At 36.2% G+C, this 17,310-nt stretch overlaps 1 pseudogene; it reads right to left on the bottom strand.

The window, feature by feature from the left end:
• Window positions 1–1,514: 1,514 nt before the first annotated feature.
• LOC145050910 (putative methyltransferase PMT26) lies at window positions 1,515–16,897 on the bottom strand (annotated as a pseudogene).
• Window positions 16,898–17,310: the final 413 nt, after the last annotated feature.

The following is a 17,310-nucleotide window of genomic DNA, read 5'->3' as shown; positions in this document are numbered from 1 at the left end:
TTAGGGAAATTCCACAAAAAATTGGTTAGGTACACATTCCTCGTAAACCACAAGAATTCCTCTTTCCACTCCCTAGATGAAGTATTCCAATCAGCAACACTTTTAGTTTCTCTCTTTACGGTTGAGGAGCGTGTACTATTATTTACTTGAGGAAAGTCTATAAAACACATGAAATAGTCTTACGGATAGTAACACATATGTAGCTTGTAGAGAAGCTCAAAGATAATTATCTTCAACATACTATGAGATTTTAACTGAGTCAAGTAAATACAATAATGTGACAGAAGCTCAATTAAACTGGGACGCGGGAAGGCGATAGTCTGCTTCCATGAAATTAACATAAACGCACACCTTACGTGAGGAGGGTCTCCTCCTTGGGTCGGTTTTGGCCTAAAATCGAACTCAAACCGATAGTATCGATTTTCAATAATTTTAACCTAAACCCAAACCGATGGGTTCATGTAACACCCCGACTCCCAGGTATAAACTTTACAATTTTATTTTCATTTTGGAAGGTCTACTCGACGAGTTGGATACCCTGACTCGTCGAGTAGGAATGAGTTTGCCCGCGTGGATTATTGGATATACTCGACGATTCGGAGGACCCAGACTCGACGAGTAGGAGCTGGGAGATGAAACCCTAAATTTTAGGGTTTGCGCCCTATTTAAAGGACCTTAAAGTCCATTCATCATGTCCTTTACCACCCCCTTGACGTCTAAGAGAAACCCTAATCGCTATTAACCTTGTTCTTGAGTGATTGTAAGGCTTAAAGAGTGATTTTGGTGCATTTTGTGAAGAAGGTGTGAGGTATAAGAAGCTTGGAGCAAATAGGAGCTTGTGTATCTGACTCTACTTCATCTTGGCATCATTTTGAAGATAACAAGTCGTTACCTTGGCTTATCTTTAGCTAGATCTCTTCATGTTTGGGTTTAGGGCCATCTTTAGCACATTTAGGAGTCATTTCGAGTATTGGGGCAAGATCCACTACTAGAAAAAAGGTCTTTTACAACGCTCATTGCGCGTCGTAAAATGCTCAGACGACGCGCAAATGTGCGTCAAGGAAGGCCCTGTCATAACGAGACACGACGTGCTTTTGCGCGTCGTCTATGGACAACGCGCATTTACGACTCGCATTTATGACACGCAATGCGTATCATTAAAACCCCTGTCAAGAAAGGTCATGTCATAAATGAAGATGACACACATTTTTGCGTATCGTAAATTTAAATGTTTAAAAAAAATATTTATATATTTATTAATTTTAAAATTAATTTTGCATTTAATGTCTCATAGTAGAAATAAAATACCATATACAAAAAAGACAATTCATTGCATAAAATTTAATATCATACAATTCTATTTCTTACAATATATAAATTTGCATTCATCTAATCTATTATGTGTTTCATAGTAACAATTGAAATGAAGAATGCAACACTTGCATTTGCAGCATCTTATCTGTTTCAGCTTGAGCTCTCTTTTCCTCTTCTAACTCCAGAACTATTCGCTTTCATCAACCCTGTAAACACAACACAAAATCACTTGTTATTTTCATTCTACTTTTAAAATTAATTCTTATTAGGACATTCTACTTTTAAACCTACCAATCTAGCAAAATTTTCAGAAGTTGATCGGTTTGCTTTAGCCATTTTTCTCTCCTTTGTGATTATCCACCCCTGCAACAATACTCAAAAAGTTCAAAATTTTATTAACCGATTTTATTTTTTATAGATTTGGTATGTTAGAAAGGGTATATATGTCAATAAACCTCCTCTTTTATTATCATCAGAATCTCCATGGAACTTGCTTCCTTTTTCATCCATCCGAACCCTCTGTTTTTCATAGAAGCTTAGTTACACAATCTTTCTCTCTAGTACGTGTATGATTTCACTGTACTAATATCTTGATTTTCAAAATAGTTTTTAAGGAAGACTCCATGGTTTTGGATACAGCTTCACATGTATCTCTGCAAACAGTTTCAACACCTTTAACATCAAAGAAAGGTTTGACTTGATCAGGCTTCTCATAACTGTAACCAACATATCTCTTTTTAGTAAGAAGAAAGCATGGGCAATACACCCTGGAACAAGTACAAACATGCTGCAAAAAGACATGTATCAAATATCAATTATCAAATTGCAAATCAACATTAACACAAAAAAAATTCATAAAAAAACAAATTTTTTTTTACCTATCGATGTTGCCATATATGACTTTAGCCTTCCACTTGTCATGTGTGTTCACTAGTGAAATAGCAGCTTCTAGTGTTCTCTGCCACTAGAATTCATTCTGGAGACATGGATCTAAATTACCATTAAGCAGATTACATGTGTCAAGTAAAAGATATAACAAAACCAACTACTTACCCAAATAATGGTTTTACAGCAGTAAGGAATAAGAGCATAGACTAATTGCAATGAGAAAATGAAAAGGTAGAAATAGAAGAGGGAAAAAGTAGAGAAGGAAAACATAAGTACCTGCTAAAAACTAATCCAGACATGGATTGTGAGACTTCACTACTTAGCTCAACATTGGTAACATCAAAATTGCACAACAATAAGATAGATTATCTATTATCTATTCGTGCATGAAGAAGGTCCATTATCTATTACATTAAAAATATTGAAATGAAAAAATTATAAAAAGTGTGCAGGTGTACCTTGCCAGATCCATTATCTATTCGTGCATGAAGAAGGTCAATAAGGTGGCTTCTTTTATCAGTTTCTTGACCCAACGCGTCCCATAGTTAGAAATATATAACTTGAAAGAAAATCAGATGTGACTCTCTGTGTAAGAACATTATAAAAATTAAAAATATATATATTAAAATGATTCAAATTAATAAAATAAAATTAAAAACCTGGATTTCTCTAGGAAAAGTGGCACTGAAAAGCATTGTTTGTCTTCCAGCAGGTGGAGGCATGTCTGTATGTTACACAATTTTTCTTATTTGAGGCTCAAATCCCATATCCAACATACGATCAGCTTCATCAAGAAACAAAATATAGAACGCTACAAAAAAAAAACAATTCCACAAAAGTACATTGAAGAGAAACTGATGATTGATGTATACCTTTTTTTAAGATCTGAAAAAAGATGATCATCATGAAGAAGATCATATGAACGTGGGTAAGTACTGAATGATTCACACCAGTATGATATATCCCAAAGAGTCCACGTTCATATATAATTGGAAGTGTATCTGGTGAATTAAGTGGGACCACATTCATCACCCAAACATTTAGATCTTTCAATGCAACAACAAATCTACAAACATTTAACAACAACAACAATAAGAATATAACAAGAATCAAGACAAGAAGACTTCATTTACTTACCCTCCATAGATGGATCTCATGTCCATGATATTTCTGATAGAAATCAATCAATTCCTAAACCATTCAAATATGACTTAGACACAACACGTTTCCAGTGTTCATGGTCAGCAGTGAAGTCTTCAGGAGTTGATTTTCCATAAACTCCAGATTCTATGGCTTTTAACCAATAAGGTGGTGATTCCACCCTCTGAGGCCATGTTTTTGGCCACTTTGTTCCTCTAATTGATTCATCAACTGGGACTTTAGGCATGCATGCTTCAAGTTCTACATTCCTGTATATGTATTAACACAATTAGGTTAGGTAGCAATGAATATTACTTTGTATCAAGAAAAACTAGAAAGTTTAACAGATTGCATCTGGATCATCATTGGTTCCACATATAGGTGGATCATTTTGTTGTATGTTGTCATAACATTCATTAGAAGTTGGCTTTTTGTATATTGCTGCACCAACTTGGTTCAATTTGTCACTATAAATCACCACCAGCTCCCAACACATAGCCTTTGTTAATTTAGACATAGCTGCCACAAGTTTTCACATAACAATTTAATCAAACATTCAATGTGATTATATATAATTTGTTAAGTTAGACATACCTTTCCATATTTCAGCATCTTTTGTATTGTTTTTGTAAACTATAGTAGCAGACTAAATAAAATACCCACCAGGTCGTAAGAGACTGTTGAGCTCCAATAGAACTTTTCCACCTGAAAATATATATATATATATATATATATATATATATATATATATATCAACTTTTACAGTATACTGTGTACTGTGTAACTAACGGAGACTTTAAAAAGAGAGTGCATGGAAGAATCACCTTCAATGTGTCATGGGACCCTGCAACGAGCCTAGTGAATGCCATCAAAGATTTTACTAGGGAAGGGCAATCTTTGGGTACCCATGACTGCTGAAATGGCAGGAATACCCCTCTCAAGATCAAATTTCACTTGAGCTTCATGCTCATCTTTCGGAGCAAACGACACTGTAAATACATCTTGCTCAAAAAGATACCCTCCAAAACTAGCTACTCCACATCTAACATCTAGTATCACACGGGTTCTTTTGCCCCATTTGATATCAGGAAGTGACTATAATTATATTACGAGTAAAAAATCTTATTTTCACAGAAAATTACAAGAACAACCTTTTATATATGGGAGAATAGGAAAGAAGCATGGGCTTACTTTTTTGATATGATCGATATAATGAAGGGCACCATTCTTGAACTGATTTCCACCCCCTGGAAAAGAAAGATATTCTCCTGTAACTTTGACCCAATTTTGATGCCCTTTGACCTCAGCCAGCTTTGTGCGTGGAACGTTATTGTACCATACCTGAATGATATAATCAGAATCAGAGTTAAAAAATGAAAATCCACCAATCGTTAAGAAGTTTGACTTTTCAGGTCAATTAAACTAGTTATAAGTTTCATTGATATCATTGGAAACTTTCGATCAATCAACCAGACCTTATATTGAAATACCAATATGTTGGTATCTGTTATCTAAAATAATTCATACTTTTTTAATAAAATATAAAAAAAGTCAAACTTTTTTACCTGGTCTCGGCTTCTAGGCCACCTGATTGGGGTCTTATTTCCTTGAGGAAGAGGGACAAGGCATGTAGGGGATTCAACAGGTTCATATGGAAAGTTTAAAAAAAATGAAGAAATAAATCTATTGATGCTTTCTCTAGTCGCTTAAATTTTTTACTCTCCTGACAGATTCATATGGAAAGTTTAAAAAAAATAAAAATTATATCAGTTTAAAAGGGTAAAAGGGTAAATATGAAGAAAAAAGGCAACCATGCATTCACAACAAAAGGTAAGCTTGTCAAATTGATTTCACTACAAAATGTAAGCTTGTCAAATTGATTTTACCTTTTCTTTCTTTTCTTCTTCTTTTGTCTCTCATCATCACTATCCACCCTTTCTTCTTACTCTGCATCCTGTTCGTCTTCATCAATATCATCCATTATAATCAAGGTCAAACAATTACAACATTTAACCGTGTCATTAATCATTTCAAAAATGGAGCTTCATTATAAAAAAAATGAACATGTTCTGGAACTAAATAAGATACTAAATGGACACTCACAGTCAGTAACCTTCATTGATCCAGGTGTGCCCACACCTAACCAAACCTGTAAAGCCTCTCATGTAGACCTTCTTGCAACACTTGAAACACGAACATTAGCACGTATAGAAACCCATATGCCAACAACTTCAAACATGAAAAGATAGTCATCATAGAAACATAAACATCCATTTCCATTTATTTCCATTTTCACCTCCCTATTCCTAAACCCGATTACATATCTGCCTTAGTTTGCATGTTGTATCAGAGTGTGATTATTAATGCCATTGATGAATTAGTCAATTGTACTTTTGCTTGTTCATTGGGGAAATTTATCAAACAGGTGGTGTTCATAAAAAAAATAAAAAATAAAATAAAATAAAATAAAACCACTCTGTCAACATTAATTCATCCTTCCTACAAATTAAGATTCATCAAAAACATAAAAAGCAAATAGTTTAGTAATATAAAGGGGACCAGGAAAAAGTAAAAATAAACACGTCGTAGGCTCGATATCAACAATTATAAACTGCATTAAGCTAACCCTCAATTTCATAGTAAAAATCAAAATTCAAAACAAACATCATTCAACAGAATATGAAGAACATATATTGAGATCGAGAGAACACAAAGAGGAGAACAGGCAAGATGAGTGCAAACTGTTGTGCCAAAACTTACCAGCTAATGGAAATTGGCAACTCGATAACATAACAGAGGCCATCTGGAACAGTGGGGCGGTTAGAAAATTGATATCGAGATGGAATCAGACAAAAAATTATTACCTGCATAGGGTCAAGGAGCAGAATGACGAGAAGAGGCGACATGTATGATTATACGATGAACACAGAGACCATGATGGAGGCGTAATAGCCTAAGACGACGAAGGTGAGTAGAGCGATGCGATAGAGAGGCGTTCATGATAGAGAAAAGAAATAAGGATTTAGAATAACATACGACTAGGGAAGGAAGGATGTGAAAGCATAAAATCCAAGACCTAGGGTTCTGGTGGGTTTGCTAAAATTAAAGTTCCGGACGAATTATAAAACGGTGACAAGGTACACCAGAGCATCGGCGCCAACACTCTCGAAAATGTGGAGTTTTCTATTTTTTTTTTGGGTTTCTAATCGGAGGTCGATTGATGTTTTCAGACTAAAATTGGAGATTAGAGAACCGAAGAAGAGAGAATCACAGAAGCGTGAAGTGTGGATTGAGCTTTTAAGGTTCAATGGCGGTGATGGTGGCGGTGGCGGTGGCTTAGGGTTTCCAGAGAGAAGGAAGGAGTGAATGAAGGGAGATACTGAGGGTAGAAGCGGGGTTCTCCAAAATTTTAGAATTTCAGACGATTTCGTTTTCCCCCTTTAAAAACGCGCGTTTAAGCAAAAAAAATATATAAAGTGACATTTGAAGAGGACACTCATTTAAGATAAGCACCCTCCGTGTTTGTATTTTTTTTCTTTTCTAACACTAATTTCAAGGCACGCACAAATGCGTGTCCTCTATCCTTCAAATTTTAGAAGAGATGACATTATTTTTAGTGCGCACGCTTTTGCATATCGTAAATTACCGCGTGTCATTGTTTGCGCGTCGTAAAAGGCTATTTTTCTAGTAGTGATTTGAAGTTGTAACTTCAGATCTTTGGTCCCTATAGCTATATAGTTATGAGATTTGGTAAGCTTGGGCCTCTCCCTTTTAGTTAACCTTTCCCTTAGTCTAGTTTTCGCATTTAGGACCATGCATGTACGTAAAGTTTGCAACTTTACGTGGAAACCATGTCCTAGGAGGTTGGATCTGCAATATGGAGCTTTACGGTGGCTTAAAAACATTTGTATAAGAAATTGACTGCATGAACACGATGAGTCGCTTGGCCGACTCGGCGAGTAGGATGAAGGTTGCCCGTGTCTGGTTCTGCAAGAACTCAGCGAGTCAGCAAGAGGACTCGACGAGTCAATTAGGGTTCTCCCAGACAGATGGACACGCATGGACTCGACGAGTTGGTTGGAAATTCGGTGAATCAGTTAGGGTTTTATGACTTCCTGAGTTCTTGAGGAACTCGATGAGTTTTTAGCTGCACTCGACGAGTCTGGTCAACATGGACTATTGACTTTGACTTTGACTTTAACCAAGGGTTGACCAATTGGACTTTTGAGTGTATTTTGGTAAATTGAGAATTTATGGAATGGAATCATTGGTGGATATATGTGTTGGAATTGGAGCTGCATTTGGTGGAGTTTGACTTTATCACTTCAAGCTACTTGTGAAGTGAGTTATCCTCACTATACTAAGGGGTCTAAGGCACCAAGGCCGACCCATTGGATTTGATATCCTAGTAGTTATTGATATGTCAGGTATGAGTTAGTATTGCATGCTAGTTGTTATGATAGTCCGAGAGTGGTTATGTGTGCTAGTTGTTGTAATAGTTTGGTAGACCTGTAGGATTACCAGTTATATGGCCTAATTATATGTATGCATAGTTAGTAGTATATGTCGACATGTTATGTGGTAGGGTTGATGTGACATCCCCAAAATCTCGGCCAGAAAAGACCGATTTTCATTTATGCTTTTAAATAATTTTAGAGTAAATCCTTTTGATTTGAAAGAGTTGTGGAATTTGTTCCCAAAACAAAACATGATAAGATAATATTTATCAAAGAATTTCATCAAGAGATGCATTTTCATTATATAATCAAAACTCGGGATGTCATGTTCCGATACAGACCATAAAGCATAAACGATAACATTACAAGTCATTTAACAAATATATACATATACAGACTTGTAAACAAAACAACTTGATGATTCAACCATCTTATGCCCTCGCGCCACTACCTGTAATACAAATAAAACTGAGTGGGTCAGGCTTGGGAGCCTGGTGAGCATATAGGGTTTTCAACCCACAATAAATAAGTTATATTTAATTTCACCAACCAATCACTATCCCGATTACCCATTCCCGTTATCCTCACTTTACGTCCCTAAAATAACATCTATCTCAAGGGAACTAATCTAGGATTTTCATCGGGACGGACATCACTGCTAAGGGGTTTCCTCAACAATAGATATCCTAAAGGCAACCATGAGGGGGATAGAGTACACCGGTGAACACATCGTTCACAACACTACAGGTTATGAACCTGCTAGCGTTCCACTGGGCTGTCTAGAAAGAGTCCGTGGTCGTTATCCATACTCCGCTGAATAACTAGATCATCAACAACAACAACATCGAGGCCTCTCATCTGTTTATTACACACCAACTATCTACCCATGTTCTACCCAACATATTAGTAGATAAAAATATATATTTTCATACATAGTTTAAAACCTGTATATCATTTCCATTCAATACATATTCCACATAACAGATGAGGCACACCCACATAACACGTATTTCATAGAAAGTAAATCAGATCTATGAGATAGAAGAGAATGAATATACATTCATACTTATAACAACAAAATTATACACATAAACAACAATATACTTAATACACTCAAACCATACTTGTATTATTATCGTGTTTATGAAAGGTAGTATACACTCACCTGATCAGAAGATGATCAGACAGCACTACGGCTTGCAGAAGTAGTAATCCTCAGCAGATCTGGAAGATCTTCACAAAAATCGAACTTCTCGCGGGCAGAGCTTCGACTCGGGAACCGCACTTCTCGGGATCTTCGGGATCTCGGGACTTGCCTCGGGGCTCGAGAATAATATCGGGGCTTCGGGGTATTTCTGGCACGCAAAACGATGCAAAACGGGAGAGAGAAGAGAAGAAATTGGCAAAAGACTCGGCTGCCTTCGGAATCCTTTTATAGAGGCTGGAGCCTCGGAGTACGCGGGGCGTACGCCTGTACGCGGGGCGTACAGGTCCGAAAAACGTCACTGCTTACGCATCCGAAGCCACTTGCTGCGATGTCGACACCTTCGGAGTACGCGGGGCGTACACGAGTACGCGGCGCGTACCTCAGATCAGATCGATGACTACTCTTCGGATAAAGCTTCCGATTTTTCAATTAAAAATAAATACAATTTATTTATCAAACTTCGGAAATTCATATCTTCTTCATACGAACTCCGTTTTCAACGTTCTTTATATCCATGCGAAGATGAGACTACGCTCTACAACTTTCGTTTAGACTCCGTCGGCTAATTTCGACTTTATTTTTATTATTTATTTTTAATAGGCCGCGACAGAAACTTTCGTTATAAATTCATAACTTCTTCGTTTGACGTCCGTTCTCGCCTAACTTTTTATCGCTTCGATACCAACAACGAGACCTTCGATCCTCGTTTAGATTACTTCGGCTAAAAACCGCTCGATCTCAAATCGAGTATTTCAGGTTGCATACCGCTAAGTCGAAACTTCGATAAATCATAACTTCCTCATACGAAGTCAGATTTGGGCGTTCTATATATATTCGGAAACCTCGTTTCAACTACTACAACATTAACCAAAGATATTAAGTTCATTTTACACTTAAATTTTTTACGCTTATTTTTATTCTTAATTAATCAAACCACATAATTAAGCAATTAAGCACAAAACACATAATACTCAAATAATACATTCTTATTATTTCAAAACGGGTTACAAAGGTTAACCTAGACTATTACATTGCTAAAAATGGCAAGCCCGGAAACACAGGCGTTACAGTTGAGGTTGCACTTCTCCGTGCGGTGACCAACAAACCCTGGAGTATTCTAGATATGAGCTGAGGGCCAAGGAGAGCATGCCAGACTTATACTGAGGACTCTTAAGCATTCCATATGCGAGCTGGGGGCCAAGAGAGAATACCAGACTCACACTGAGGGCTAGTCATTTAGTTAAAATCTAAGGACTGAGGGAGCAAACCAGATATGAGTCGTGGGCCTGTAGGGCAAGCCAGACTCATACTGTGGGCTCAGGGGTAATCCAGTCTGTAGAGCTGTGGACCTATTACATGTTGTTATTATGTGTGCTATCTGTTATGTATCGGTATTTTGGGGGAACTCACTAAGCTTTGGACTTACAGTTTTAGTTTTGGTTTCAGGTACATCAGATGATCACGGGAAAGCAAATGCGTGATCGTACAACCCCTCACATTTTTTGATTTTGATTTCTGGGATACTCTAACATGGGAATATTTTGAAAACACTTTGTAATAATTAATGGTTTTTAATTGGTTGAAAAAGGTAAAAATTGGCTCAATTTTTATGGATGTTACAGTTCAGTTGCTTGCATTTTTGGTCTACTCTTGTGAGAGTGAAGAAAAATCATGAGCACCCTTCTCCCTCTTCCTCTCTTATTTTTCTTTGAACATTTGAAGACTTGTTGCTTATATTATGCTCTATTTGAACCATAATTGGGTTTGGTTCAAAGATTAAGAGTTATACAAGAGTTTTATACAAAAGAACTAGCATTCTACATCAAGTTGAGTTATTGTTGGTGTCTCTAAAGTTCATCATTCTTCATCAACTTCCAAGCCTCCCAAGAGGACCCAAAGAACTACAAAGGTTGTTATTTATTCATCTATTCTTTGGTTGGTATTTAATCTTTCTATAACTTGCAAGATGATCCGTGGTGGGTTGTAACTAGCTTATTAAGTTCGAAATTTAAAGACTTTCGTTTTCCATATTTATGAGTTTTATGAAACTAATTTTGAACTAAAACCCAACAAAATCCACTTAAACTGGGAAACTCTCATAACTACAACTACGAACCAACTCAATCATTGCACTTCACAAGGCTGGAAACTCATCGGTCTAGACTCCAAAGACCATACCCAAGCGTGATGATCATCCATTTGTCACACCAACCTTTTATACCTAACTGGGATTACCTCCCAATCACGCATAATGACTTCTCAAAGCATCCCCAACGTGAGTTCCAACCAATCCTAAATCTGAAAACTAGGTCCAAAAGGCCTCAAATGCACACTTGACTTCCATACAAATCATCATTGATCCACTGCTCCCACAAGCCAGACATTCGTCAATCCAACAAAAAAATCTCTTGACATCTAATATCCCACACTAGCACCGGTGCACAACTGTCTTAGGGTTATATGTATTTAATAACATATGATTAATGTGAACAAATATTTGTTTTCACATTTTTGATTCAATGGTTAATCTTTTGTATATAATCAAATGTGATTATATATATCTAATCACATATGATTTATACAAACAAGATTCTTTTTTTTTCCGTATAAATCAACGATTTTTTTTCGTATTTTTGATTCAGTGGTAATTCCACACACCACCACCTATCTCTACCACACCACCACCACCCACGACTTACAACCACCAACATCATATGTGATTAAATGCATATTATGGCATAAATCATGTGTGACTACATGTATTTAATCAGATATGATTAAATAGAAATTATCACATGTTATTATATATATCTAATCAAATATATTTACATAAACAATATTCGTTTTCATATTTTCCATTCAATAATTTTTCTCTTGTAATAAATCATATATGATTATATGTATTTAATAACATGTGAATAACGTGAACAAAGATTCAACACTTTAATCATATGTGAGTAAATATATATAATCACATGCGGTTATATGTATCTAATCACATATGATTTTATTTGGAAAAATGAATCTTGTCTATATAAATCATATGTGATTAAATACATATAATCACATGTGATTAATAACACGAGAATAACTATTGTATCAAGAACGTGAAATGTAATTTTGTCAATATAAATTATATGTGATTAGATACATAAAATCACATGTGATTATATGTATTCAATCACATATGATTAAAGTTGGCAAAGAACAATTGTTAAATCGAGAACGCGATAATGAATCTTGTCCACATAAACCATATATGGTTGATTTCATATAATCACATGTGATATATGTATTTAATTAAATATGATTTATGTGGAATTTTTTTTTTGCGGCTTCAGTTCAATATATAATTGGACTCGTGTATTTAATCACATGTAATTATATGTATTTAATCGTATCTGATTTATGCGGAGAAGATTTGTTTTGGCATCCTTGATTCAATAGTTGTTCTCATGTATGTAATCACATGTGATTATATGTATCTAATCACGTATTATTTATATAGACAAGATTCATTTTTTTCCAAATAAAAGCATATGTGATTAGATACATTTAATCACATATGATTAAAGTGGACAAAGAACAATGAATCGAGAACACGAAAGTTAATATCGTCCACATAAATCGTACGTGATTGGATTCATATAATCACATATGATTATATGTATTTAATCACATATGATTTATATGGACAATATTTATTTTCGTGTTTTCGATTCAATATTGGTCTCTTGTATTTAATCACATGTGATTATATATATTTAATCACATATGATATTTGTGTACAAGATTCGTTTTGCTTTCTTGATTCAACAGTTGTTCTCGTGCATTTAATAAATGTAATTATATGTATTTAATGATATTAGTCACATATGCTTTTAATCATATATGATTTATGTGGACAATATTCGTTATTGCGTTCTCGATTCAATAATTGTTCTCGTATATTTAATCACATATGATTATATGTATTTAATCAAATATGATTTATGTTGACAGGATTCGTTTTGGCGTTATCGATTAAATAATTGTTGTTGTGTATTTAATCGCATGTGATTATATGTACTTAATCACATATAATTTATATGGACATAATTAATTTTTTGTTTTCGATTAAATAGTTTGTTTCATGTATTGAATCATATGTGATTATATGTATTTAATCACATCTGATTATATGTATTTAATCAGATGTGATTAAACTTTGGTATCATGCTATTAAATTGAAAAACCTATAATAAATTTGTAAAATAATAGAGACATATAAACATTATTAAATATGATAATTGAGTATGCTATTAACTTTAAATGATTTTGATACTTGAAATTAGAAATAAACCGAACCGGACACAGTGGCGTTCGTCCTCCATGTCAGCTCCTACTAACTTATTCAGTATCACCAGTTCTTCTAATCAAGCTTTATACCTAACATAACATCGCCATAAAATCGACATACTCATTGTCTCATTCATTCATTCACCAAGTCAAATAAACACCTTAATTTTGTCATTGTTGCGTATGATTTTTATTGCCACTTCTTCTAGGTCAGTGGATCCACCTTTGTAACACCCCAAGTTCAGAAATGCTAGTTCAGGGTTCTTAGTGTAAATAAGGAAGGCCGACTCGGCGAGTCGATGGATAGACTCGGCGAGTCGAGTCGCGATTCTGGTCACGCGTTAAGTGACCAACTCGGCGACTCGGAGGCTGGACTCGGCGAGTTGGTGCTGGAATGAGAAAAACCCTAATTCGGAGTTTGTGCCATATATAAAGAACATAATACCCTCTCTTCAGCCTCTCTACATTCCCTTTGAGTCCCAGAAACCCTAATAGCCGCGAATGAGAGCTTGGAGAGTGTTTGGAGCTTTGAGAAGTGAATTTGGTGGAGGATACTTGAAGAGCAAGAGGCAACCATCAAGGATTTCGTGTGGATCCAAAACCCACTCCAGTTTGGGGCACATTTGTGAGGTATTAAGCTGTTACCTTGACATTTTCTTCTAGAATCATTCATATGTGGAGGCTAGGGTTTTCCTTGGTTAAGGGAAATGTTAAAGAAGCTAGATCTGAAGCTGAAACTTCAGATCTAAACCTCTTTTAAGTCCTAAGTTCATAAAGTTTCAGTCCTTGGATGATTGGTGAAGCCCCTTTTGTCTAAAACCCAAGCCCTAGTGTGTTTTGAGTTTATATCTCCTTGATATCACGTAAAGTTTGCAACTTTATGTGAGGGATAGCTTGAAGAAGGATAGATCTATGGATTTGAGCCCCAGCATGGCTTAGAAAGCCACTGCATAGGTTAAGAGCTGGAGATACTCGACTAGTCGCATGGGTGGACTCGGCGAGTTGGATGAAGATAGGCAGGAACTCGACGAGTTGGAAGAACAACTCGGCGAGTATGTTGAATGTTGCCTTGGACTCGGCGAGTCTGTTCTTGGACTCGGCGAGTCTGGTCATGAAGTCCTAACCTTTTGGTTGAGTTGTGAATCGGTGATTCGAGGGACGACTCGGTGAGTTGAGCGAGAAAGGACTCAGAGTTTGTTAGACTCGGCGAGTCTTAGGGTGACTCGGCGAGTTGAATCGTGGAATAGGAGTTTTTGAGTATAGGGACTCGACGAGTCAGCGGGTTGACTCGGCGAGTAGAGTCAGTCAGGAAGGTTGACTTTGATCAAGAGTTGACCAGTTGACTTCCAGGGGTATTTTGGTAATTATTGGCATTTATTGAGTTCAGTCTTTTGGTATTGATCAGTGGTGGAGTTCGTGTCGGAGGTTGGAGCAGCATGATCTTATCTTTTCAGTCAGCAGTTGCGAGGTGAGTTATCCTCACTATATCGACAGGGTCTATGGCACCAAGGCCGGCCCTTTATCGAATGGAAATTCGAGTAGTTGTTATGTTATTGCTTCGCTATATGTTTGCATCATGGTATTTAGGATGGTATATGTTAGAGACTTGGTTAAGTTCGGAATCTTGGAAAATAGGATGATGCTATGTTAGTGACCGGTTAGGTCGGTACCTGGTTAGAGTATGTTATGTATGTGATCTGCTAGATCGGTTGATTGGTGATTAATTGTTATATGATTATATGTTTATGTGCACATGATTGGTTGACTGGGGTTGGGTTGAGGCAGGTCCTGCTTTGTGTTGTAAGCCAACATACCCAGGGCGGACCGGATATTCCGAAGGCCCATCGAGCGGTCTGGATAGGCTGTAGGCCCCACGAGGGTGGACCAGACGTGCCGAGGCTCGGAGAGTGGACCAGGCCGACTGAAGGCCCGGTGCGGGCGGACCAGTCATATTGTAGACTCAGAGAGTGGACCAGGTAGGTTGAAGGCCCGGTGCGGGTGGACCAACCCCACTGCAGACTCGATGTATATGGCTAGACTCGGAGGGTGCACCAGGTGGACTGTAGGCCCGGTGCGGCGGACCAGTCACACAGTAGACCCGAAGTTCATGGTTGTTCTGTTATGTTATGTTATCATATGTTATGTGTATGGTATATGTGGTTGGTATTTTGGGGGTATCTTACTAAGCTTTCGGGCTTACAGTTATGGTTTAACGTTTTAGGTACTTCAGGAGACTGTGGAAAGGCAAAGGCGTGATCGTACCGCTCCTCGTGTTTATGTTTTATGATATGGTTCTAGGAATACTCTGATAATAAATGTATTGAAAACCTTTTTGTAATAACTTAATGAAATTGGGATGTTTTTGAAAAGCTCAAACTGGGGTTGGAATTTTTAGAGCGTTACAACCTTTTTGTAACAACTTAATGAAATTGGGATGTTTTTGAAAAGCTCAAACTGGGGTTGGAATTTTTAGAGCATTACAACCTTTCAAATCTTTTGCATGAACCACTGTTGAAAACACACCTTTATCATGTGTTGTAAGAACTTCCTGTCGGTTATCAAGTACTTCTCCAAATCGGTAGCCTGCATGTGTGAAAAGGGTAAATCTGAAAACTTATAATAGAGGGTAAAACTTATAAGAGTCATATTTTGATATACTTACTATAGCAACCTTCTGAATCATCCCAATTATCCTAAAGACCGCTTCTTTGAATGGCTAACCCATCTCCTTTTCCCTGATGATATAACAAAACCACATAAGCACACACAACATGAAAATCTATTATGAGATTTTGGAAATAATGAGTATGTGTCTTATAGGTTTTCGTACTCCAGTTGGTGATTCTCCAAATATATCATCAGAGAACATGTCATTTGATCTTTCCTTTTTCTATTCAAATAAGAAAAATACAATGTCATTGATCTTAAACATTTCACAGAAAGTTAGTAAAGAAACTCATCAATAAAAGACCAAGACTTACCCTTTTACGTGCATGAGGTGGAGATTCCCAAAATATGACATCACCATTTGATCTTTCACTCAGTGATTCCCATCAAAAACAATTCATTACTACACATTAAGTAAAAAAGAAAAAAGAAAAATAAATCTCACCTTTGGAGTACCCTCTTCAATTCCACATGTACCAAATGTCCTCTCAACACCAGAATTACCATTTTGTGGAGGAGATCTTCCAACTGAAAATGGTGTGTCTCATGTATTACTATCTAACGATTCCCTTTGACCTTCAAGAGTCCCTAAAATTTCTTTAGCTGTAAATACATTAACTAAAAGATTATTCAACACAAATAAGATTCATAAGTTTTTAATATGCTCTAATGGGAAGAATAAGAAAAAAACCGCACATGTATCCTCTAATTGTGGCACTAGTGACTTAGTGTTGTACTTTTCAAGAATGGTCTGTCTACGCCTTCTACTTTCCTCCTTTATTCGATTAAGATCTTCCTGTTCATCTTCCTCAATTTGCAAGGAACTTTTTTCTTGATACATATCTTCATCAACCTCCTCCTTATAGCAAAGTTGAATCCAAAACATAATTTAAAACAAACAACATTAACCGATGAATAACAAATATATAAAACAATAAAACAACAAAACACACCTTTTAGTTTTCTCCATATCTACATCTAAAGGTGCATCTTCGTGACTTTCACTCATTTGTCCATCATATTTCCTAGTTCTATAACAGATGGAGTATGTTATTAACATTATATACTTAATCTTTTACATGGTTTCCATCCTGCTAACAATATAACATCATATTAGTAGTCACTTATAATCCAAAACATGCACCACATATTAAGTAGGAATAAAAACTATTCATGTAACGACCCAATTTTCAAAAGAAAATTTTCATTTTTAAATAGTCAAAAACATTTTCCATAAACCATAAAATCTCAAATACATTTGTTTTCAAATTCATAACACAATATTACTACAATCATCAG

This window comes from Lactuca serriola, chromosome 5 (assembly GCF_051521515.1).
Source record: "Lactuca serriola cultivar US96UC23 chromosome 5, Lser_US96UC23_V15, whole genome shotgun sequence".
Taxonomy (NCBI): domain Eukaryota; kingdom Viridiplantae; phylum Streptophyta; class Magnoliopsida; order Asterales; family Asteraceae; genus Lactuca; species Lactuca serriola.
Note: the sequence above shows the minus strand (reverse complement) of the source record. Positions and strands in the feature narration are given on the sequence as shown.